Raw genomic sequence first — 24,899 nt, 5'->3', positions numbered from 1 at the left:
GAGATGCCTGCCATTTCAGCAAATCAAAATGAATCAGAGGAAGTCCCAGAGACCTTGGAGACGTGTGCATTTCCCGGTAATCAGAATGAACCAGAGCAGGGTCCAGAGACCATGGATACCCCTGCCATTCCACCTAATCAGAATGAAACAGAGGAGTTCCCAGAGAAAATGGAGACCCCTGCATTTCCAGCTAATTTGAATGAATCAGAGGAGGTCCCAGAGACCATGGAGATTCCTGCCATTCCAGCTAATCGGAACGACCCAGAGGAGGTCCTAGGGAGCATGGAGACCCCTGCAATTCCAGCTAATCAGAATGAACCAGAGGAGGTCCCAGAGACGATAGAGACCCCTGCCATTCCAGCCGGACCAGTGGACAACAAGCGACTTCGGAGCATGGCTAGACACCTCAGAAATCCTTGGGGGTCTTGCCGCTGATTATTGGCCAAAAGTACAGATGCTCAATATTATAGCAACTGCATACACTAATAACAAAAATAAAATAAAATAAAGCTGACGTGAAATTATATTTGTCTCTGAGTTCTCTCATAGTGGAGGGCAGAGAGGGCAGGGAAGGGATAAGTAGGAGGGGGGGTGATGGCTTCATTGGAGTTGGAGATGGGACCAGAAGGTCCAGGTTGCCAGAAAGTAGGGGGAAGAACTGGTTCCATATTGAGTTTCAAAGACACACTACCCATGGGAGAAGAGGAAGAGGACTTGGAGTTTCTCTGTGAAAGTGCTGAGATGGACACTTAGCTGGGGAGCTCTGTCATGTGTGGTGGGCCAGTGTCATTTGTTCAAACGGCATCCAAAGGAGCTGCCCCAACAAAAGAATGGAATATTGGCATTTGCAACAACATGGAAGGTAAAATATGGAGTAAATTACCTCAGACAGAGGTTGACAAATACTGTATGATATCACTTATATAATGTGAACATACCACACAGTACAGAATATGAGAATAATGGAGGTGCACAAATATAGTGAAGCATCTACTGGTTACCAGCGAGGGGGGGATGAGGGTGGGGCAATACAGAGGTGGGGGAGTGGGAGGCAAGCAGTGATAGTTTGGTGGAAGATGAGCTCAGGGATGCATGTAGAACATGGGGAATAGAGCCAGGACTTCCTCATAACTATAAATTCAAAGCAAGCTTTAACATTTGTATAATCAGAAAGAAAAGGAAAGAAAGAGGGGGGAGAAAGGAGGGAAGAAAAGAAGGAAAAGAAGGGCCTTTTTGGAGGTCAAAAAGTCAATCCTGATTAGGCCTTTTTATCAAAGGATTCTATTTTATTTTATTTTATTTATTTTAATTGGAGGGTATTTACTTTACAATATTGAGGTGGTTTTTGCCATACAGTTACATGAATCAGCCATGAGAGTACATGTATTCCCCATCCTGATTCCCCCTCACATCTTCATCCCAATCCTATACCCCTGGGTAAGCCCAGTGAACCAGTCCTGGTCACGCTGTCTTATGCATCCAACATGGACTGGCTATCCCTTTCACATATGATAATATACATGTTTCAATGTCTTCCTTTAGATCATCCTACCCTCGCTATCTCCCACAGAGTTCAAAAGACTGTTCAGTAAATCTGTGTCTCTTTTACTGTCTCCCATATAGGGTTATCACCTCCATCTTCCTAAATTCAATATATATGCCTTAGTATAGTGTATTGGTGTTTTTCTTTCTGACTTACTTCCCTCTGTATAATAGGCTCCACTTTCATCCACCTCATTAGAATGGATTCACATGTGTTTTTTTTTTTTTTTTTAAATGGCTGAGTAATATTTCATTGTGTCTATGTACCACAGCTTTCTTACCCATTTGTCTGCTGATGGATATCTAGGTTGCTTCCATGCCCTGGTTTCTGTAAAGAGTGCTCTGATGAACATTGGGGCACACGAGTCTTTTCCACTTCTGGGTGAATCAGGATTTGAATGAGAGAAACCATGATGACTATTAGCCTGTTAGTGGTAAACCCTGCACATGAGTTTGGTTGAAGGAGTGGGACCAAATTGGAGATGGTTGTTTCAATCCGGCTGAGAGTGCTCAGATGGAAATGTGGTGCTGTCTTGCTGGCAGACATCTCTTGTTGCTCTGTTCTCACCAACAACGGAGGATTTTCTTTCCTTCATTTCATTTCCCTTGTTTCCCTTTCTCCCTCTTTCCTCCCTACCTGAATTTTTTTCACAAACATTCAATGTGCTGCGCTGTGCTGTGCTTCGTTGTTTAGCCATGTCCAACTCTTTGTGATCCCATGGACTGTAGCCCGCCCGGTTCCTCTGTCCATGGGGACTCTCCAGGCAAGCATACTGGAGCAGGCTGCAATTCCCCCCTCCAGGGGATGTTCCCAACCCAGGGATTGAATACTTTTCTCCCATGATGCAGGTGTTTTTTTGTTTTTGTTTGGTTTTTTTTTTTTTTTTTTTACTAACCTAGCCATCAGGAAACCCTTAAAATGGGCTTCATCTGACACTCTGTGTTTGATATCTTAAGATCACTTGGATTTTATGGTTTCCATGTCTCTCCTTATTTTTAGAACACACAAAACACATTTATTCCAAGTATCCTAATGTCGCTGTCTGCAATTACTAAAATCTATGCCACTTCTGCTTTAGTTTCAGTTCTCCAGAGAATTTTAGTATGATTTTTCTTACCTTCATTCAATTTAATATGTTCTTACGGTGGTTCAGGGCTAGTTCCATACTCTTCTTGTGAATTGGCTGCTCATGTCTTTAAACATGTCTTCACAAATTTAAAGGCCAGTGATACATCTTCTTATAAAGTGTTGGCTCGTGCTTCTTGCCCATTAGTCTATCAGGTTGTAAGATCTTCTAAAATGTATAAGAGTCATCTTTTGGGTTTGTTTATGGCATGCTTCTTCTAGCTCTTAAAATGTTCAGCAGTGTGATGGACCCTGGGTGAGTAAGCAAAAAATGGACAAGAGAATGTGAACACTTCACTGGAAACCCAGGAAGACCCACTAAGCCGACAAACTGTTCCCAGGGGTGTACCTCAGGCTGGTTGACCCTTCGAGTCAATTGGAAAAATGAGGACTGAGGTGGAGCACACAATCCATTCCCCGTTCCTCCAGAGCCAACCAGCTCAATGAGAGACCATGGTAACTAGATGAACAGGACAGGATGACTCAGTGTTTCGTCCAAGAACTTGGAAGCTTGTGGCAGCTGCACATGGAAATGAATTCCACCTTGGTTTTGGCAGTGATGTAAGCTCCAAGGGAGCTTCCAGCAAGAAAACAAGAGGAGAAAATAGATTTGTAAGGGCACGTGTTGAGAAGACCTTTGCACACAAGGCTCACACAGCTCTGGGCAAGCCACACCCCTTGCTGGGAATACTAATCAGCCGCAGGTGGGCATTTCCTGCATAGGATCACCCAGCACAATCTGAAACATGCATTTCTCTGCCCCTTCCCCATCACCCTGTCCAAACCCAAGCCTGGGTAGTACTCCTAGTGAGGTAACCCTGAGTCATAGCCTTGAAACGAGACAGCTCTGTGTGGAGCAAGTGCAAGTATATTCACTGCATTCTCACAGCCTGAAGACAAAGGTTTCCGACTGGAGACTGAAAATGGAGGCGAGGTCCAGGAACACTGAGACAAGGCAGCCGGATAGAAAGGTTTCTGTCGGCTGGCCCAGAATTCAATGGGCTTCAAGGTGCATTAAGACCACTTTACAGGACGAACGAGCAATGATTCTCACTTCCACAGAAACTTAAACAGAACCTAGATGTCATGGAGGGAGTTTATGCAAGATATGAAAAGTTAGATAATGGTGAAAGTTGATAGAGAACAGAATGAATGCCCGAAGAGTGTGGCTGTGGGGCAAGGTTTGGAGGAGATGCACTCTGCCTGCTGTGTGACCCCTCAGAGTTGACATAGAGATGAGGGTGGCAGGTGAGTTTGGCGGCCTATTTAGGGCATTATAAATGCCTCATTTCTCCCAGCAAATCATCTGAATTGCTCCCCATCCTCCGCTAGACATATCAGAATGTGGCTTTATGATGTCGAAGCTCACCCAGGGCCACCATTTGGTGGGAAAGAGACTTGCTCACCTCATAAAGCATGACTGTGAGGCTCATGGGGACGGGTATATATAGGGGTGCTCAGGGGCTCAGAGCAGACCACTGTGAACCCTCCAATTGACTGAGGTGACTGGGAAGCCACAAGGCTCCAGAGTAGTTATGGAACACCTAGCTCCTATTACCCAGTAGAATATGAAGTCCTCCTATCCATTGAGGTCCAGAAAAAACTGTCAAGGTGAACTGAACCCGGCAAAACTCCTCTTGCCTATCTACCCCACCCCGGAAAACAACCTCCCCTGTCCTTGCCTGGCACATAACTATTCTCTGCCAACACCAATACTCCTGAAGCCATTGTTCCCACCTGTCTTCACACTCTTTCCTAAACCAGTGCCATTCTTACTCCTAGTATTGTTTGATCCAGGTGGCCACGGTTACCATGTGGGTGAGTAATCCCATTCTGGCAAAGCTGCCCAAGAATTCTTCTCTGAAAACACCCACCACCAAAAAGCTTAAGAAAATCAGATGATCAAAGCTCTGTAACCAGGGTTCCAAGGTGAATGAACAGCTAAATCAGAAGGAACCAGTGGAGGTCCCAGAGACCATGGAGACCCCTGACATTCCAGGTAATCAGAAGGAACAAGAGGAGGTCCCAGAGAAAATGGAGAACAATGCCAGTCCAGGTAAGCAGATTCAATCAGAGGAGGTCCCAGAGACCATGGAGACCCTTGCATTTCCAGCTAATCAGAATGAAAGAGACTAGGTCCCAGAGACCATGGAGACCCCTCCCATTCCAGCTGGACCAGTGGACAGCCAGTGACTTCGGGGCATGGCTAGACAACTCAGAAATGCTTGGGGTATTGATGTTGAGTACTGGCCAAAAATACAGATGCTGAATATTATAGCAAATGCATACACTAATAACGAAAATAAAATAAAATCAAGCTGATGTGAAATTATATTTGTCTGTGAGTTCTCTGATAGTAGGGGGCAGAGAGGGCAAGGATGGGATAAGTGTGTGAGGAGGGAGGGACATGGCTTCTGTGGAGTTGGAGATGGGACCAGAAGGTCCAGGTGGCCAGAAAGTAGGTGAAAGAACTGGTTCCAGACTGAGCTTCAAAGACACACTTCCCATTGGAGAAGAGGAAGAGGACTTGGAGTTTATCTGGGTGAGTGCAGAGATGGACACTTAGCTGGGGATCTGTGTGGTGTGTGGGGGGCCAGTGCCATTTGTTCAAAAGGCATCCAAAAGAGCTGCACCATCAAAAGAATCAAATATTGGCATTTGCAACAACATGGAAGGTAGAATATTGAGTAAAATTCCTCAGACAGAGATTGACAAATACTGTATGATATCACTTATGGAATGTAAACATACCGCAAAGTAGAGAATATGATAATAATGGAGTTGGACAAATATAGAGAAGCATCTACTGGTTACCAGCGGGGAGGGGAAAGGGTGGGGCAAAACAGAGGTGGGGGAGTGGGAGGCAGGCAGTGATAGTTAGGTGGAAGATGAGTTCAGGGATGCAGTGTACAACATGGGGAATAGAGCCAGGACTTTGTCATAACTATAAATGGAAAGCAAACTTTAACAGTTGTATAATCAGAAAGAAAAGGAAAGAAAGAGGGGGGAGGAAGGAGGGAAGAAAGGAAGGAAAAGAAGGGTGTTTTTGGAGGTCAAAAAGTCAATACTGATTAGGCCCTTTTTATCAAAGGGTTCTATTTTATTTTATTTTATTTATTTCAATTGGTGGGTATTTACTTTTCAATATTGTGGTGGTTTTTGCCATACATTGACATGGATCAGCCATTAGAGTACATTTATTCCCTATCCTGATTCCCCTTCACATCTTCCTCCCAATCCAATCCCTCTGGGTTAGCCCAGTGAAGCAGTCCTGGGCACCCTGTCTTATGCATTGAACATGGACTGGGATCCCTTTCACATAGGATACTATACATGTTTCAATGCTCTTCTCTCAGATCATCCCACCCTGACCGTATCCCACAAAGTCCAAAAGACTCTTCTGTAATCTTTGTCTTTTTTGCTGTCTCCCATATGGAGTTATCATCTCCATCTTCCTAAATTCAATATATATACCTTAGTATAGTGTATTGGTATTTTTCTTTCTGACTTACTTCACTCTTTAGAGTATGCTCCAGTGTCATCCACCTCATTAGAATGGATTCACATGTGTTCTTTTTAATGGCTGAACAGTATTCCATTGTGTCTATGTACCACAGCTTTCTTACCCATTTGTCTGCTGATGGACATCTAGGTTGCTTCCATGCCCTGGTTTCTGTAAAGAGTGCTCTGATGAACATTCGGGCACACGTGTCTTTTTCACTTCTGGGTGAATCAGGAGTTGAATGAGGAGAAACCATGATGACTATTAGTCTGTTAGTGGTAAACCCTGCACATGAGTTTGGTTGAAGGAGTGGGACCAAAGTTGGAGATGGTTGTTTCAAACTGGCTGAGAGTGCTCAGATGGAAATGTGTGGTGCTGTCCTGCTGGGGGACATCACTGGTTGCTCTGTTCTAACCAGCAACGGAAGATTTTCTTTCCTTCCTTTCATTTCCCCTGTTTCCCTTTCTCACTCTTTCCTCCCTATATGAATTTCTTTCAAAAATATTCAATGTGATGCACTATGCTGTGCTTGGTTGTTCAGCCATGGCCAACTCTTTGTGACCCCATGGACTGTAGACTGGCCAGGCTCCTCTGTCCATGGGGATTGTCCAGACAAGCATATTGGAGCAGGCTGCCATTCCCCCCTACAGGGGATTTTCCCAACCCAGGGATTGAATCTTGATCTCCCATGTTGCAGGTGTTGTTTTTTTTGTTTTTGTTTTTGTTTTTTTTTTGTTTTGTTTTTTTATTTATTTTTATTTTATTTTATTTTTTTTTTTTACTATCTGAACCATCAGGAAACCCTTAAAATGGGCTTCATCTGACACTATGTTTTTCATATTTGTAAGATCAAATGGGGACTATTTTATGATTTCCATGTCTCTCCTTATTTTCAGAAAAGACAAAACACATTTATCCCAAGTATCCTAATGTCTATGTCTGCAATTACTAAAATCTATGCCACTTCTGCCTGGGTTTCTTTCTCAAGAGAATTTTAGTATGATTTTTCTGACCTTCGTTAGATTTAATATGTTCTTAAATTGGTTTGGGGCTAGTTCCACACTCTTCTTGTGAATTGGCTGCTCGTGTCTTTAACCATGTCTTCATAAATTTAAAGGCCAGTGATACATCTTTCTTATATAGTGTTGGCTCATGCCTCTTGCCCATTTTTCTCTCAAGTTTTAAGATCTTCTAACAATTCTAAGAGTTATCTTTTGGGTTTGTTTATGGCGTGTGTTTTCTACCTCTTAAAATGTTCAGCAGTGTGATGGACCCTCGGTGAGTAAGCAAGAAATGGACAACAGGATGTGAACACTTCACAGGAAACCCAGGAAGACCCAATAAGCCAACAAACTGTCCCCAGGGGTGACCCTCAGGCTGGTTGACCCTACGAGTCAATTGGAAAAATGAGGATTGAGTTGGAGCACACAATCCATTCCTCTTACCTCCAGAGCCAACCAGCTCAATGAGAGACCATGGTAACTAGATGCACAGGACAGGATGACTCAGTGTTTCGACCAAGAAGCTGGAAGGTTGTGGCAGCTGCTCTGGAAATGAATTCCACCTTGGTTTTGGCAGTGAGGTAAGCTCCAAGGGAGCTTCCAGCAAGACAACAAGATGAACAAATAGATTTGTGAGGGCACGTGTTGAGAAGGCGTTTGCACACAAGGCTCTCACAGATTTGGGCAAGCCACACCCCTTGCTGGGAATACTAATCAGCTGCGGTGGGATATCCTGCATGGGATCCTCCAGCACAACCTGAAACATGCATCTCTCTGCCCCTTCCCCATCACCCTGTTCAAACCCAAGCCTGGGTAGTATTCCTAGTGAGGTGACCCTGAGTCCTAGACTTGAAAAGAGACAGCTCCTTGTGGAGCAAGGGCAACTGTATTCACTGCATTCTCACAGCCTGAAGACAAAGGTTTCCGACTGGAGACCAGAAAATGGAGGCGAGGTCAGAAAACACTGAGATAAGGAGGCGGGATGGAAAGGTTTCTGTTGGCTGGCCCAGAATTCAATGGGCTTCAAGGTGCATTAAGACTACACTGCAGAACTAAAGAGCAACGATTTTCACTTCCACAGACACTTAAGCACAAACTAGTTGTCAGGGAGGGAGTTTAGGCAAGATATGAAAAGCTAGATAATGGTGAAAGTTGATAGAGAACAGAATGAATGCCTGAGGAGTGTGGCTTGGGGCAAGTTTTGGAGGAGATGCACTCTGCCTGCTGTGTGACCCATCAGAGTTCACATAGAGGTGAGAGTGGCAGGTGAGTTTGGCGGCCTCTTGAGAGCATTACTAATGCCTCATTTCTCCCAGCAAATCATCTGAATTGCTCCCCATCCTCCGCTAGACCTGTCAGAATGTGGCTTTGTGATGTCCAAGCTCACAGAGGGCCACATTGGGTGGGAAAGAGACTTGTTCACCTCATAAAGCATGACTGTGACGCTCAGGGGGTCGGGTATATATAGGGGTGCTCCGGGCCTTTGAGCAGACCACTGTGAGTCCTCCAATTGACTGAGGTGACTGAGAAGCCACAAGGCTCCAGAGTAGTTATGGAACACCCACCTCCTTTTACCCAGGAGAAGATGAAGACCTCCTATCCATTGAGGTCCAGAAAAAACTGTCAAGGTGAACTGAACCAAGCAAAACTTCTCTTGCCTATCGACCCCACCCCAGAAGACACCCTCCCCTGTCCTTGCCTGGCACATAACTATTCTCTGCCAACACCCCTACTCCTGAAGCCATTGTTCCTACCTGTCTTCACATTCTTTCCTAAACCAGTGCCATTCTTGCTCCTTGTATTATTTGATCCAGGTGGCCAGGGTAACCGTGAGGGTGAGTAATCCCATTCTTGCAAAGCTGCCCAAGAATTCTTCTCTGAAAACTCGCACCACAAAAACGTTTAAGAAAATCAGATGCTCAAAGCTCTGTAGCCAGAGTTCCAAGGCGAATGAACAGCTAAATCAGAAGGAACCAGAGGAGGTCCCTGAAACCATGGAGACCCCTGACATTCCAGGTAATCTGAAGGAACCAGAGAAGGTCCCAGAGACCATGAAGACCCCTGCATTTCCAGCTAATCAGAGTGAACCAGAGGAGGTCCCAGAGACCATGGAGAACCCTGCCAGTCCAGGTAAGCAGATTCAATCAGAGGAGGTGCCAGAGACCATGGAGACCCCTGCATTTCCAGCTAATCAGAATGAAAGAGACTAGGTCCCAGAGACCATGGAGACCCCTCCCAGTCCAGCTGGACCAGTGGACAGCCAGTGACTTCGGGGCATGGCTAGACACCTCAGAAATGCTTAGGGTACTGACCGCTGAGTACTGGCCAAAAATACAGATGCTGAATATTATAGCAACTGCATACACTAATAACGAAAATAAAATAAAATCAAGCTGATGTGAAATTATGTTTGTCTGTGATTTCTCTAATAGTAGGGGGCAAGAGAGGGCAGGGCAGGGATAAGTGTGTGAGGAAGGAGGGAGATGGCTTCTGTGGAGTTGGAGTTTGGATCAGAAGTTCCAAGTTGCGAGAAAGTAGGTGAAAGGAATGGATCCAGATTGAGCTTCAAAGACACACTTCCCATGGGAGAAGAGGAAGAGGATTGGAGTTTCTCTGGGTGAGTGCAGAGATGGACACTTAGCTGGGGATCTGTGTCGTGTGTGGGGGGCCATTGCCATTAGTTCAAAAGTCATACAAAGGAGCTGACCATGAAAAAGATGGAATATTGACATTTGCAGGAAAATGGAAAGTAGAATATTGAGTAAAATTCCTCAGACAGAGATTGACAAATACTGTATGATATCACTTTTAGAATGTAAACATACCACACAATATGATATAAATGGAGGAGCACAAATATAGAGAAGCATCTACTGGTTACCAGCAAGGAGGGGAAGAGGGCGGAGCAATACAGAGGTGGGGGAGTGGGAGGCACGCGGTGCTAGTTAAGTGGAAGATGAGTTCAGGGATGCATTTTACAACATGGGGAATAGAGCCAGGACTTTGTCATAACTATAAATGTTAAGCAAGCTTTAACATTTGTAAAATCAGAAAGAAAAGGAAAGAAAGAGGGGGGAGGAAGGAGGGAAGAAAGGAAGGAAAAGAAGGGCCTTTTTGCAGGTCAAAACGTCAATCCTGATTAGGCCCTTTTTATCAAAGGATTCTATTTTATTTTATTTTAGTTTAGTTTAGTTTATTTATTTTAATTGGTGGGTATTTACTTTTCAATATTGTGGTGGTTTTTGCCATACATTGACATGAATCTGCCATGGGAGTACATTTATTCCCTATCCTGAATGCCCCTCACATGTTCCTCCCAATCCAATCCCTCTGGGTCAGCCCAGTGAACCAGTCCTGGGCACCCTGTCTTATGCATCCAACATGGACTGACTATCCCTTTCACATATGATAATACACATGTTTCAATGCTATTCTCTCAGATCATCCCACCCACACTATCTCCCACAGAGTCCAAAATACTGTTCTGTAAATCTTTGTCTTTTTTGCTGTCTCCCATATGGGCTTATCATCTCCCTCTTCCTATGTTCAATATATATACCTTAGTATAGTGTATTGGTATTTTTCTTTCTGACTTACTTCACTCTTTGGAGTACGCTCCAGTGTCATCCACCTCATTAGAATGGATTCACATGTGTTCTTTTTAATGACTGAGCAGTATTCCATTGTGTCTATGTACCACAGCTTTCTGACCCATTTGTCTGCTGATGGATATCTAGGTTGTTTCCATGCCCCGGTTATTGTAAATAGTGCTGTGATGAACATTGGGGCACACATGTCTTTTTCACTTCTGGGTGAATCAGGATTTGAAAGAGGAGAAACCATGATGACTATTAGCATGTTAGTGGTAAACCCTGCACATGAGTTTGCTTGAAGGAGTGGGACCAAAGTTGGAGATGGTTGTTTCAAACTGGCTGAGAGTGCTCAGATGGACATGTGTGGTGCTGTCCTGCAGGGAGACATCTGTGGTTGCCCTGTTCTCACCAGCAACGGAGGATTTTCTTTTCTTCCTTTTATTTTCCTTTTTTCACTTTCTCCCTCTTTCCTCTCTATCTGAATTTCTTTCAAAAACATTCAATGTGCTGCGGTGTGCTGTGCTTCATTGTTCAGCCATGTCCAACTCTTTGTGACCCCATGGACTGTAGACTGGCCAGGCTCCTCTGTCCATGGGGATTCACCAGACAAGCATACTGGTTCAGGCTGCTATTCCTCCCTCCAATGGAGGTTCCCAACAAAGGGATTTAATCCTGGTCTCCCATGTTGAAGTTGATTTTTTGTTTGATTGTTTGTTTGTTTTTTTTACTATCTGAACTGTCAGGCAACCTTTAAAATGGGCTTCATCTGACATTATGTTTTTCATATCTGTAAGATCAAATGGGGTCTATTTTATGATTTCCATGTCTCTCCTCATTTTTAGAAAAGACAAAACATATTTATTCTAAGTATCCTAATGTGTATGTCTGCAATTACTAAAATCTATGCCACTTCTGCCTGGGTTTCTGTTCTCAACAGAATTTTAGTATGATTTTTCTTACCTTCATTAGATTATTTTGTTCTTAACATGGTTCGGGGTTAGTTCCACACTCTTCTTGTGAATTGGCTGCTCATGTCTTTAACCATGTCTTCATAAATTTAAAGGCCAGTGATCCATCGTTCTTATAAAGTGTTGGTTCATGCCTCTTGCCCATTTATCTATCAAGTTTTAAGATCTTGTAACAATTCTAAGAGTCATCTTTTGGGTTTGTTTACGGCATGTGTTTTCTAACTCTTAAAATGTTCAGCAGTGTGATGGACCCTCGGTGAGTAAGCAACAAATGGACAACAGGATGTGAACACTTCACAGGAAACCCAGGAAGACCCACTACGCCACCAAACTGTCCCCAGGGGTGCACCTCAGACTGGTTGACCCTATGAGTCAAATGGACAAACGAGGATTGAGGTGGAGCACACAATCCATTCCCCTTTCTTCCGGAGCCAACCAGCTCAATGAGTGAAAATGGCACAGGACAGGATGACTCAGTGTTTCGTCCAAGAAGCTGGAAGCTTCTGGCAGCTGCTCATGGAAATCAATTCCACCTTGGTGTTGGCTGTGAGGAAAGCTCCAAGGGAGCTTCCAACAAGTAAACAAGATGAGAAGAGAGATTTCTGAGGGTACACGTCGAGAAGACCTTTGCACACAAGGCTCACACAGTTCTGGGCAAGCTCCACCCCTTGCTGGGAATACTAATCAGCAGCAGGTGGGCATTTCCTGCATGGGATCCCCCAGCACAACCTGAAACATGGATTTCTCTCCCCCTTCCCCATCACCCTGATCAAACCCAAGCCTGGGTAACACTCCTAGTGAGGTGACCCTGAGTCCTACTCTTGAAACGAGACAGCTCTGTGTGGAGAAAGGGCAAGTGTATTCATTGCATTCTCACAGCCTGAAGACAAGGGTTTCCGACTGGAAACCAGAAAATAGAGGCGAGCTCCGGGAACACTGAGACAAGGAGGCGGGATGGAAAGATTTCTGTTGGCTGGCCCAGAATTCAATGGGCTTCAAGGTGCATTAAGACCACATTGCAGGACGAAAGAGCAACGATTTTCGCTTCCACAGACACTTAAGCACAAACTAGTTGTCATGGAGGGAGTTTAGGGAAGATATGAAAAGCTAGAAAATGGTGAAAGCTGAGAGAGTACACAATGAATGCCCGAGGAGAGTGGCTGTGGGGCAAGGTTTGGAGGAGATGCACTCTGCCTGCTGTGTGACCCATCAGAGTTGACATAGAGGTGAGGGTTGTAGGTGAGTTGCAGGACTCTTTCGGGCATTACTAATGCCTCGTTTCTCCCAGCAAATCTTCTGAATTGCTCCCCATCCTCCGCTAGACTTGTGAGGATGGGCTTTGTGATGTCAAAGCTCACCCAGGGCCACTATTGGCTGGGGAAGAGACTTGCTGACCTCATAAAGCATGAGGTTAAGGCTCCATTGGGACTGGTATATAGAGGGGTGCTCAGGGGCTCTGAGCAGAGGACTTTGAGTCCTCCAAATGACTGAGGTGACTGGGAAGCCACAAGGCTCCAGAGTAGTTATGGAACACCCACGTCCTCTTACCCAGGAGAAGATGAAGACCTCCTATCAATTGAGGTCCAGAAAAAAATGTCAAGGTGAACTGAACCCAGCCAAACTCCTCTTGCCCATCGACCCCACCCCAGAAGACACCCTCCCCTGTCCTTTTTGGCACAAAACCCTTCTCTGCCCACACCACTTCTCCTGAAGCCATCGTTCCCACCTGTCTTCACACCCTTCCCTAAACCAGTGCCATTCTTGCTCCCTGTCTTGTTTTCTCCAGGTTGCCAGGGTAAACGTAATGGTGAATAATCCCATTCCGGCAAAGCTGCCCAAGAACACTTCTCTGAAAACTCCCACCATATAAAAAGCTTAAGAAAATCATATGCTCAAAGCTCTGTAGCCAGAGATCCAAGGGGGAAGAACAGCTGAATCAGAAGGAACCAGAGGAGGTCCCAGAAACCATGGAGACCCCTGCCATTCCGGGAAATCAGAATGAATCAGAGGAGGACCCAGAGACCATGGAGAGACCTGCATTTTCAGCTAATCAGAGTATACCAGAAGACGTCCCACAAACCTTGGAGACCCCTGACATTCCACCTAATCAGAATGAATCAGAGGATTTGCCAGAGACCATAGATACCTCTGCAACTCCAGGTAATCAGATGGAAGCAGAGGAGGTTCCAGAGACCACGGAGACCCCTGCCATTCCAGATAATCAGAATGAATCAGAGGACGTCCCAGAGACCATGGAGACCCCTGCATTTCCAGCTAATCAGAATCAACCAGTGGAGGTCTCAGAGAGAATGGAGACCCCTGCCATTCCAGCTAACCAGAACGAACCAGAGGAGATCCAAGAGACCATGGAGACCCCTGCCATTCCAGCTGGACCAGTGGGCAGCCAGTGACTTCGGGGCATGTCTAGACACCTCAGATATGCTTGGGGGTCTAGCCGCTGAGTACTGGCCAAAAGTCCAGATGCTGAATATTATAGCAACTGCATACACTAATAACGAAAATAAAATAAAATCAACCTGATGTGAAATTATGTTTGTCTCTGAGATCTCTGATAGTGGGGGACAGAGAGGGAAGAGAAGGGATAAGTGTGTGAGGAGGGAGGGAAATGTCTTTGGTGGAGTTGGAGATGGGACTAGAATGTCCATTTTGCCAGAAAGTAAGGGGAAGAACTGGTTCCACTGAGCTTCAAAGACACACTTCCCATGGGAGATTTGGAAGAGGAATTGTAGTTTCTCTGTTTAAGTGCAGAGACGGACACTTAGCTGGGGAGATATGTCGTTTGTGGGGAGGCAGTGCCATTTGTTCAAAAGGCATACAGAGAAGCTGTCCCATCAAAAGAATAGAATATTCACATCTGCAGCAACATGGAAGGTAGAATACTGAGTAAAATAACTCAGACAGATATTGACAAAGAGTGCATGATTTCACTTATAGAAGGTAAACATACCGCAAAGTAGAGAATATGATAATAATGGAGGTGCACACATATATAGAAACATCTAATACCAGTGTGGAGGGGAAGATGGTGGGCAATACAGAGTTGGCGGAGAGGGAGGCACGCAGTGATAGTTAAGTGGAAGATGAGCTCAGGGATGCATTTTACAACATGGGGAATAGAGCCAGGACTTTGTCGTAACTATAAATGGAAAGCAAGCTTTAGCATTTGTATAATCAGAAAGAAAAGGAAAGAAAGAGGGGAGAGGAAGGAGGGAAGAAAGGAAGGAAAAGAATGGCATTTTTGGAGGTCAAAAAGTCAATACTTTTCAGGCCCTTTTTATCAAAGGATTCTGTTTTATTTATTTATTTTATTTTAATTGGTTGGTATTTACTTAACAATATTGTGGTGGTTTTTGTCATACATTGACATGAATCAGCCATGGGTGTACGTGTATTCCCCATTCTGATTCCCCATCATATCTTCCTCCCAATCAAATCCCTCTGGGTCAGCCCAGTGAACCAGACCTGGGCACCCTGTCTTATGCATCCAACATGGTCTGGCTATCCCTTTCATATATGATAATATACATGTTTCAATGCTATTCTCTCAGATCATCCCACCTTCTAGTCTCCCACAGGGTCCAAAAGGCTGTTCTGTAAATCGGTGTCTCTTTTGCTCTCTCCCATATAGGGTTATCATCTCCATCTTCCTAAATTCAATATATATGCCTTAGTATAGTGTATTGGTGTTTTTCTTTCTGATTTAATTCGTTCTGTATAATAGGCTCCAGGTTCATCCACCTCATTAGAATGGATTCACATGTGTTCTTTTTAATGGCTGAACAATCTTCCACTGTGTCTATGTACCACAGATTTCTTACCCATTTGTCTACTGATGGACATCCAGGTTGCTTCCATGCACTGGTTATTGTAAACAGTGCTGTGAGGAATATTGGGACACAAGTGTCTTTTTCACTTCTGGGTGAATCAAGATTTGAATGAGGAGAAACAATGATGACTATTAGTCTGTTAGTGGTAAACCTTACACATGAGTTTGGTTGAAGGAGTGGGAACAAAGTTGGAGATGGTTGTTTCAAACCGGCTGAGAGTGCTCAGATGGACATGTGGGGTGCTGTCGTGATGAGGGACAACTCTGATTGCACTGTTCTCACCAGTAACGGAGGATTTTCTTTCCTCCCTTTCATTTCCCTTGTTTCCCTTTCTCCCTCTTTCCACCCTACCTGAATTTCTTTCACAAATATTCAATTTGCTGCGCTCTGCTGTGCTTCATTGTTCAGCCATGACCAACTCTTTGTGACCCCATGGACTCTAGCCCACCAGGCTCCTCTGTCCATGGGGATTCTCCAGGCAAGCATACTGGAGCAGGCTGCCATTCCCCCCTCCAGGCGATCTTCCCAACCCAGGGGTTCAATCCTGGGTTCCCATGTTGCAGGTGCTTTTTTTTTTTTTTCTTTTTTTTTTTTTTTCACTATCTGAGCCATCAGGGAACCCTTAAAATGGGTTTCATCTGACACTATTGTTTTCACATCTGCAAGATTAAATGGGGTCTATTTTATGATTGCCATGACTCTCCTTATTTTTAGAAAAAAAAAAAAAAAAACATTTATACCAAGTATCCTAATGTCTCTGTCTGCAATTACTAAAATCTATGCCACTTCTGCCTTAGTTTCAGATATCAAGGGAATTTTAGTATCATTTTCTTACCTTCGTTAGATGTAATATGTTCTCAACGTGGTTCGGGGCTAGTTCCATTCTCTTCTTGTGAATTGGCTGCTCATGTCTTTAAACATGTCTTCATAAATTTAAATGCCCGGGATACGACTTTCTTATAAAGTGTTGGCTCTTGCCTATTGCACATTTTCTATCATGTTTTAAGATCATCTAAAAATTCTAAGAGTTATCTTTTGGGTTTGTTACGGCATGCTTTTTCTACCTCTTAAAATGTTCAGCAGTGTGATGGACCCTGGGTGAGTAAGCAACAAATAGACAACAGGATGTGAACACTTCACAGGAAACCCAGGAAGGCCCACGAAGCCAGGAAACTGTCCCCAGGGGTGAACCTCAGGCTTATTGACCCTACAAAACAATTGGAAAAACGAGGACTGACGTTGAGCAAACAATCCATTCCCCTTTCCTCCAGAGCCAACCAGCTCAATGGGAGACTATGGTAACTAGATGCACAGGACAGGATGACTCAGTGTTTGGTCCAAGAAGATGGAAGCTTGTGGGAGCTGCTCATGGAAATGAATTCCACCTTGGTTTTGGCTGTGAGGTAAGCTCCAAGGGAGCTTCCAGCAAGAAAACAAGATGAGAAAAGAGATTTGTGAAGGTACGTTTTGAAAAGACCTTTGCAAACAAGGCTCACAGAGCTCTGGGCAAACTCCCCCCCTTGCTGGGAATACTAATCAGGCGCAGGTGGGCATTTCTGCAGGGGATCCTTCAGCACCACTTGATACAGGCATATCTCTGCCCCATCCCCATCACCTTGTTAAAACACAAGCCTGGGTAGTATTCCTAGTGAGGTGACCCTGAGTCGTAGACTTGAAACGAGACAGCTCCGTGTGGAGCAAGGACAAGTGTATTCACTGCATTCTCACAGCTTGAAGACAAGTGTTTCCGACTGGCGACCAGAAAATGGAGGCGAGCTCCAGGAACACTGAGACAAGGAGGCGGGATGGAAAGGTTTCTGTTGGCTGGCCCAGAATTCAATGGGCTTCAATGTGCATTAAGACCACATTGCAGGACGAACGAACAATGATTCTCACTTCCACAGACACCTAAACACAATCTAGTTGACATGGATGGAGTTTAGGCAAGATATGAAAAGCTAGGTAATGGTGAAAGCTTAGAAAGCACAGAATGAATGCCTTAAGAGTGTGGCTGTGGGGCAAGGTTTGGAGCAGATGCACACTGCCTTCTGTGTGACCCGTCAGAGTTGACATAGAAGTGAGTGTGGCAGGTGAGTTTGGAGGCCTCTTGAGGGTATTACTAATGCCTCACTTCTCCCAGCAAATCATCTAAATTGCTCTCCATCCTTCGCTAGACATGTCAGGATGGGGCTTTGTGATGTCTAAGCTCACCCAGGGCCACCATTGGCTGGAGAATAGACTTGCTGACCTCATAAAGCATTAGGGTGAGGCTCCATGGGGACAGGTATATATCGGGGTGCCCAGGGCCTAGGATCAGACCACTGTGAGTCCTCCAATTGACTGAGGTGACTAGGAAGCCACAAGCCTCTAGAGTAGTTATGGAACACCCACCTCCTGTTACCCAGGAGAAGATGAAGACTGCCTATCAATTGAGGTCCAGAAAAAATGTCAAGGTGAGCTGAACCCAGCCAAACTCCTCTTGCCCATCGACCCCACCCCAGAAGACACCCTCCCCTGTCATTGCATGGCACATAACCCTACTCTGCCCACACCCCTTCTCCTGAAGCCATCATTCCCACCTGTCTTCACACTCTTCCCTAAAGCAGTGCCATTCTTGCTCCCTGTCTTGTTTTCTCCAGGTGGCCAGGGTAATCGTGATGGTGAATAATCCCATTCCAGCAAAGTTGCACAAGAAAACTTCTCTGAAAACTCCTACCACAAAGAACTTAAGAAAATCAGATGCTCAAAGCTCTGTAGCCAGAGTTCCAAGGCGAATTAACAACTGAATCAGAAGGAACCAGAGGAGAAACCAGAGACCATGAAGACCCCTGCATTTCCAGCTAATCAGAATGAACCAGAGGAGGACCCAGAGACCATGGAGACCCCTGCCATTCCGGGAAATCAGAATGAATCAGAGGAGGACACAGAGACCAGGGAGACCCCTGCATTTTCAGCTAATCTGAATATACCAGAAGAGGTCTCACAGACCTTGGAGACCACTGCAATTCTAGCTAATCAGAATGACCCAGAGGAGGTCCGAGAGACCATGGAGACCCCTCCCATTCCAGCTGGACCAGTGGACAGCCTGTGACTTCGGGGCATGGCTAGCCACCTCAGAAATGCTTGGGGGTCTGGCTCCTGAATACTGGCCAAAAGTACAGATGCTGAATATTATAGCAACTTCATACACTAATAAAGAAAATAAAATAAAATCAAGCTGACATGAAATTATGTTTGTCTCTGAGATCTCTGATAGTTGGGGGAAGAGAGGGCAGCAAAGGGATAAGTGTGTGAGGAGGAAGGGAAATGCCTTTTGTCGAGTTGGAGATGGGACCAGAAGGTCCAGGTTGTCAGAAAGTAGGGGGAAGAACTGGTTCCACTGAGCTTGAAAGACACACTTCCCATGGGAGAAGTGGAAGAGGACTTGGAGTTTCTCTGTGTGAGTGCAGAGATGGACACTTAGCTAGGGAGCTGTTTCGTGTGTGGCGGAGCAGTGCCATTTTTTCAAAAGGCATACAGAGGAGCTACCGCATCAAAAGAATAGAATATTCACTTTTGCAGCAACATGGAAGGTAGAATACTGAGTTAAATAACTCAGACAGAGATTGACAAATACTGCATGATTTCACTTATAGAAGGTAAACATACTGCAAAGTAAAGAATATGATAATAATGGAGGTGCACACATATAGAAGCATCTACTGGTTACCAGTGTGGAGGGAGAGATGGCGAACAATACAGAGTTGGGGGAGTGGGAGGCATGCAGTGATAGTTAGGTGGAAGATGAACTCAGGGATGCAGTGTACAACATGGGGAATAGCGCCAGGGCTTTGTCGTAACTATAAGTGGAAAGCAAGATTTAACAGTTATATAATCAGAAAGAAAAGGAAAGAAAGAGGTGGGAGGAAGGAGGGAAGAAAGGGAGGAAAAGAATGATATTTTTTGAGGACAAAAGTCAATACTGATTAGGCCCTTTTTATCAAAGGATTCTACTTTTTTTTTTTAATTTATTTTATTTGGTGGGTATTTACTTTACAATATTGTCTTAGTTTTTGCCATACATTGACATTAATTAGCCATGGGAGTACATGTATTCACCATCCTGATTCCCCCTCACATCTTCCGCCCAATCCAATCCAATCCAATCCAATGAGGTCTACAGTCCATGGGGGTCACAAAGAGTTGGACATGGCTGAAAAACGAAGCAAAGAACAGCGCAGCACATTGAATGTTTGTGAAAGAAATTCAGGTAGGGAAGAAAGAGGGAGAAAGGGAAACAAGGGAAATGAAAGGAAGGAAAGAAAATCCTCCGTTGCTGGTGAGAACAGAGCAACCAGGGATGTCCCCCTGGAGGTCAGCACCACACAAGGCCATCTGAGCACTCTCAGCTGGTTTGAAACAACCATCTCCAACTTTGGTCCCACTCCTTCAACCAAACTCATGTGCAGGGTTTACCACTAACAGGCTAATAGTCATCATGGTTTCTCCTCATTCAAATCCTGATTCACCCAGAAGTGAAGAAGACACGTGTGCCCCAATGTTCATCACAACACTGTTTACAATAACCAGGGCATGGAAGCAACCTAGATGTCCATCAGCAGACAAATGGGTAAGAAAGCTGTGGTACATAGACACAATGGAATATTGCTCAGCCATTAAGAAAAACGCATGTGAATCCATTCTAATGAGGTGGATTAAACTGGAGCCTATTACACAGAGTGAAGTAAGTCAGAAAGAAAAACACCAATACACTATACTAAGGCATATATATTGAATTTAGGAAGATGGAGATGATAACCCTATATGGGAGACAGCAAAAGAGACACAAATTTACAGAACAGTCTTTTGGACTCTGTGGGAGATGGCGAGGGTTGGATGATCTGAAAGAATAGCATTGAAACGTGTGTAATATCATATGTGAAAGGGATAGCCAGTCCATGTTCGATGCATAAGACAGGGTGCCCAGGACTGGTTCACTGGGCTGACTCAGTGGGATTGGATTCCAGCTAATCAGTACGAACCAGAGGAGGTCCCTGAGACCATGGAGACCCCTGCTATTCCAGCTGGACCAGTGGGCAGCCAGTGAATTCGGGGCATGGCTAGACACCTCAGAAATGCTCGGGGTTCTCACCACTGAGTACTGGCCAATAGTACAGATGCTGAATATTATAGCAACTGCATACATTAATAACGAAATTAAAATAAAATCAACCTGATGTGAAATTATGTTTGTCTCTGAGTTCTCTGATAGTGTGGGACAGAGAGGGCAGGGAGAGGATAAGTGTGTGAGGAGGGAGGGAGATGGCTTCTGTGGAGCTGGAGATGGGTCACGAAGGTCCAGGTTGCCAGAAATTAAGTGGAAGAACTAGTTCCAGATTGAGCCTCAAAGACACACTTCCCTTGAGAGAAGAGGAAGAGGACTTGATGTTTCTCTGTGTGAGTTCAGAGATGGACACTTAGCTGGGGAGCTGTGTTGTGTTGGGGGGGTCAGTGCCATTTGTTCAAAAGGCATACAAAGGATCTGCCCCATCAAAAGAATGGAATATTGACATTTGCAGCAACATGGAAATTAAAATATTGACTAAAATAACTCAGACAGTGATAGACAAATACTGTATGATATCACTTATAGATGTTCTGCTCATAGTCGAGATCCCTGATCGGGAAAGGAGACTCCTCGAGACAATGCAACTTGCAGTAGGGGAATTTATTCTTGACTCGAAGCAGGGCCTCCAGCCGTCACCAAGGGTGTGAGGACGAAAATGCCCGGAGACCCAGTTCTCTCGGGTATTTACTGGGTACAATTGGGTAGTTGGCGGAAGAGGATTGGTTACAGAGTTGCAAGTCAATTTTTGTTGGCCGAATCCTTGTGGGCTTTCAGTTTTCCCCTGATAGGTTCCCTTTTTCTTGCTAGGCACATGTTGATTGGCTGGCTCCAGGTGGCCTGATAATTATGTTACTCCAGAAAACCAGGCCTACTCCTAATCTAGGCTGCCTGTCATGGCAATAATAAGCTCTGACCTTGGTCAACCATTAACTTGATCTTGATCACATACCAAGCTCTGAGCTTGAAATACACTAAGTTCTGATCCTGGTAACACACTGCATGATGGCTATATTCATACAGTGATCTTTACTCTGGTCACCCATCAAGTCCTGAGTCATGTCACACACTGAGCCCTATTTGGTCAGAGCCTAAGCCTGGTAAAACCTCACACCTTGAGACTACTACTGGTCACATGCTGAGTCCTGACCCTAGACATGCATTGAGCCCTGACCCTAATCACATGCTGATGCCTGACTTGGGTCCCACATTACTCCCAATGCCAGTCACACACATTCTTAGCCCTGACCCCATAAACTCTCTGGGCCCTGATTTGGTCACATACAAGCCGTGAACCTGGTCACATACTGAGCCTTAAATTTTGCCACACATTGAGCTACGACCCCAGTTCCATACTGAGTCCTGACTATGTTAACACACTAAGCCTTGACCCAGTTATTACACTTGTGCACTGACCCTGATCACACTCCTATCAGGGGCCCAGATTACATGCCAAGCCTTTAACTTGGTAATAGTCTTGACTCAGGTTGCAGTGGAGATTTGACAGGTCACACAGTGGATATTGAGCTGAGTCACTGGATGTGTCCTTATAGTGGTCAGCTGATGAGCCATAAGCCTAATAACATCATGAGTCCTGAATCTGGTCACACACTGAGTTATGACCCTGATCTCCCTGTTAGCCCTGATCCTGATCAGGTGATGAGCCTTCACTCTTGTTACGTGTTGAGCCCTGACTCTGTCACACATTGAGCAGTGACTCAAGTTACATAACAAAACCTGACTCTTTTATCATACTGATTCTTTGCTTGATAACAACTTGACAGAAGTCACCCCAGGCACATCCTGAACCCTTAGCCTATCCATACACTGAACCCATACAATGATAAGTCCTTTAGCCTTATGCATATCACATAAAGAACCATGACAGCAATCACACATTGAGTTTTATCCTAATCACACAATTGATTCTGACCCTGGTCCTAATTTAAGCCCTAACCCAGGTCATATGCTCAGCCCTGGCTTTGCTCTCAAGCTGAGCATTGACCTTTGATAGTTGATGAACCCCAAAACTGGTCATACTCTGAACCCTAATTGTTAGTCAAATTTTCAGCCATTTACTGACTAATGAACTGGAACCCTGGTTGCAACCGATCCAGGACCCTAGTCAGCTGCTGAGCTCTGACCCAATCACATGCTGAGCCCTGACTTCTGTCACCTACTGCTGTGCTCTGATCATGGTTAGAGCCCTGATCCTAGTCAAATGTTGAGCAATGAATCTTGTCACTCAGCCCTAGCTCCATCAGTCATTCAACTCTGATTCTGACCTTATGATGCACCTTGTTTCTGGTCACCTGCTGACCACAGATCCTTGTCACACTGTGATATCTGATCCTAATAGTCTGTTAAGCCCTGACTCTAATCACATGCTAAACTCTGACCCTCTCACCAACTGAGAGCTAATCCTATAAACACACAGAGCCCTGTCACTGGTCACACTCTGAGCACTGACTCTAGTTTGATGCTGATGCCTGACTGTTCATATACTAAGCTCTACTCCTGGTCACAGAATATGCCCTTACTCTGGTCTCCCACTGAGTCTTGACTCAGATCACAAGATGAGCCCTTAGCCTGGTTACTCTGATCAAAGATACTGGTCACACAGTAAACTCAACCCTGACTATACTGTGAGCCCTGAACTGGTCACAAGCTGATCCATGAACCTTGTCACACACTGAGCCATTACTCTAGTTAGATGTTCAGAACTGAACTTAGTACATACTCAGCCTATCCCTGCTCACACTCTGATTACAAAACCCAATCCTCCAACAATCCCTGACACTGTTATAATGATTCTGACCTTAATAAATTTCTGAAATTTGATGCAGATCATTTACAGAGCTGTGATCCTGGTAACATAGTAAGTCCTGAATGTGGTTACATGTTGAGCATTACCCTGTTTATACAATGAGTCCTGATGCTGGTATCACACAGAATTTGGACTCAATCATTCCTTGTGCCCTGACCCTTGTTGCCTAGTGAGCCCAGAAACACACTGGGCTGATTCAGTCCAAACATTGAGCCCTTATCTTAATCACACTGTTAGGTCTGATCTCGGTCATGCTCTGAGCCCTGATCCTTGCCACATGCTGAACTCAAATCACAAAAACATTGTGACCCCAGAATCCATACGCATGCTAAGGCATGATCATAGTATAACTGTGAGGCCAGATCTTGATCACACACTGCGCTGCAATCTGGGTGATAAACTAAGATCAAACCCTAAACACATGCTGAACACAAACTCTGGTCACAAGCTGACTACTACTCCAGCTCTCATGCTGATCCCTTACCCTACTGACATGCTGAACTCTAATACTGGTTGCACACCAATGGTGGTCATAGGGACCACTGATTTTGGTCACAGATTGGTTCCTGACCCTAAACTGGACAGTTCCTGTTCTCTTGTATGGCCATGCACTGACCCTGAAACTCTGAGTCTTGCCCCACTGACCTGCTGAGGCCTGATCCCACTCATTTTCTGGGCCTTGACCCTGGTTATACACAGATACTTCTCACTCTTTAAATACTGAACCTGGTCATATCCTGCACACTGGCACTAGGTAACCTATGAGCCTTGAAAACATTCAGACGCTGAGCATTGAACTCTGTCAATTTCTGTCCATGGTCACACACTGAGCACCAACCTCAGTAACACTATGAAAACTGATCAAGATCACACTGAATCATGTTCCCAGTTGTCTTCTGAACACTATCCCTGGTCACAGTTGCATGCTTAGCCCAGTCTTGTCAGGCACTGAACTCTGACCTTCATCACATTCTAAACTCTAACCCTGATACACACTAATTCCTGACTCACTCGGCAGAAAACTGACTTCTGTCACACTATGTGCCCTGTCCCCTGTTACTGACTTTGTTCTCATCTATGGTCACCTACTGAACACAAATACACCATGTTTGTGACTCTAGACACATGTTGATTCTTAAAACTGGGCAAACAGTAACCAGACAAAAACACCAAATATCTATCTATGATTTATCTATCATCTGATGTTTATATCTATATCTATACCTCTCTATATTAAAAATATATATTCTATATCTAATCCCTCTCTAAATAGACATACATATACATATGAATACATGGACTTCCCCTGTGGCTCAGCAGTAAATGGTCTGCCTTCAATGCAGGAGCTGTGGGAGACATAGGTTTGATCCTCAGGTCAGGAAGATCCC

This window comes from Cervus canadensis, chromosome X (genome assembly GCF_019320065.1).
Source record: "Cervus canadensis isolate Bull #8, Minnesota chromosome X, ASM1932006v1, whole genome shotgun sequence".
Taxonomy (NCBI): Eukaryota; Metazoa; Chordata; class Mammalia; order Artiodactyla; family Cervidae; genus Cervus; species Cervus canadensis.
Note: the sequence above shows the minus strand (reverse complement) of the source record.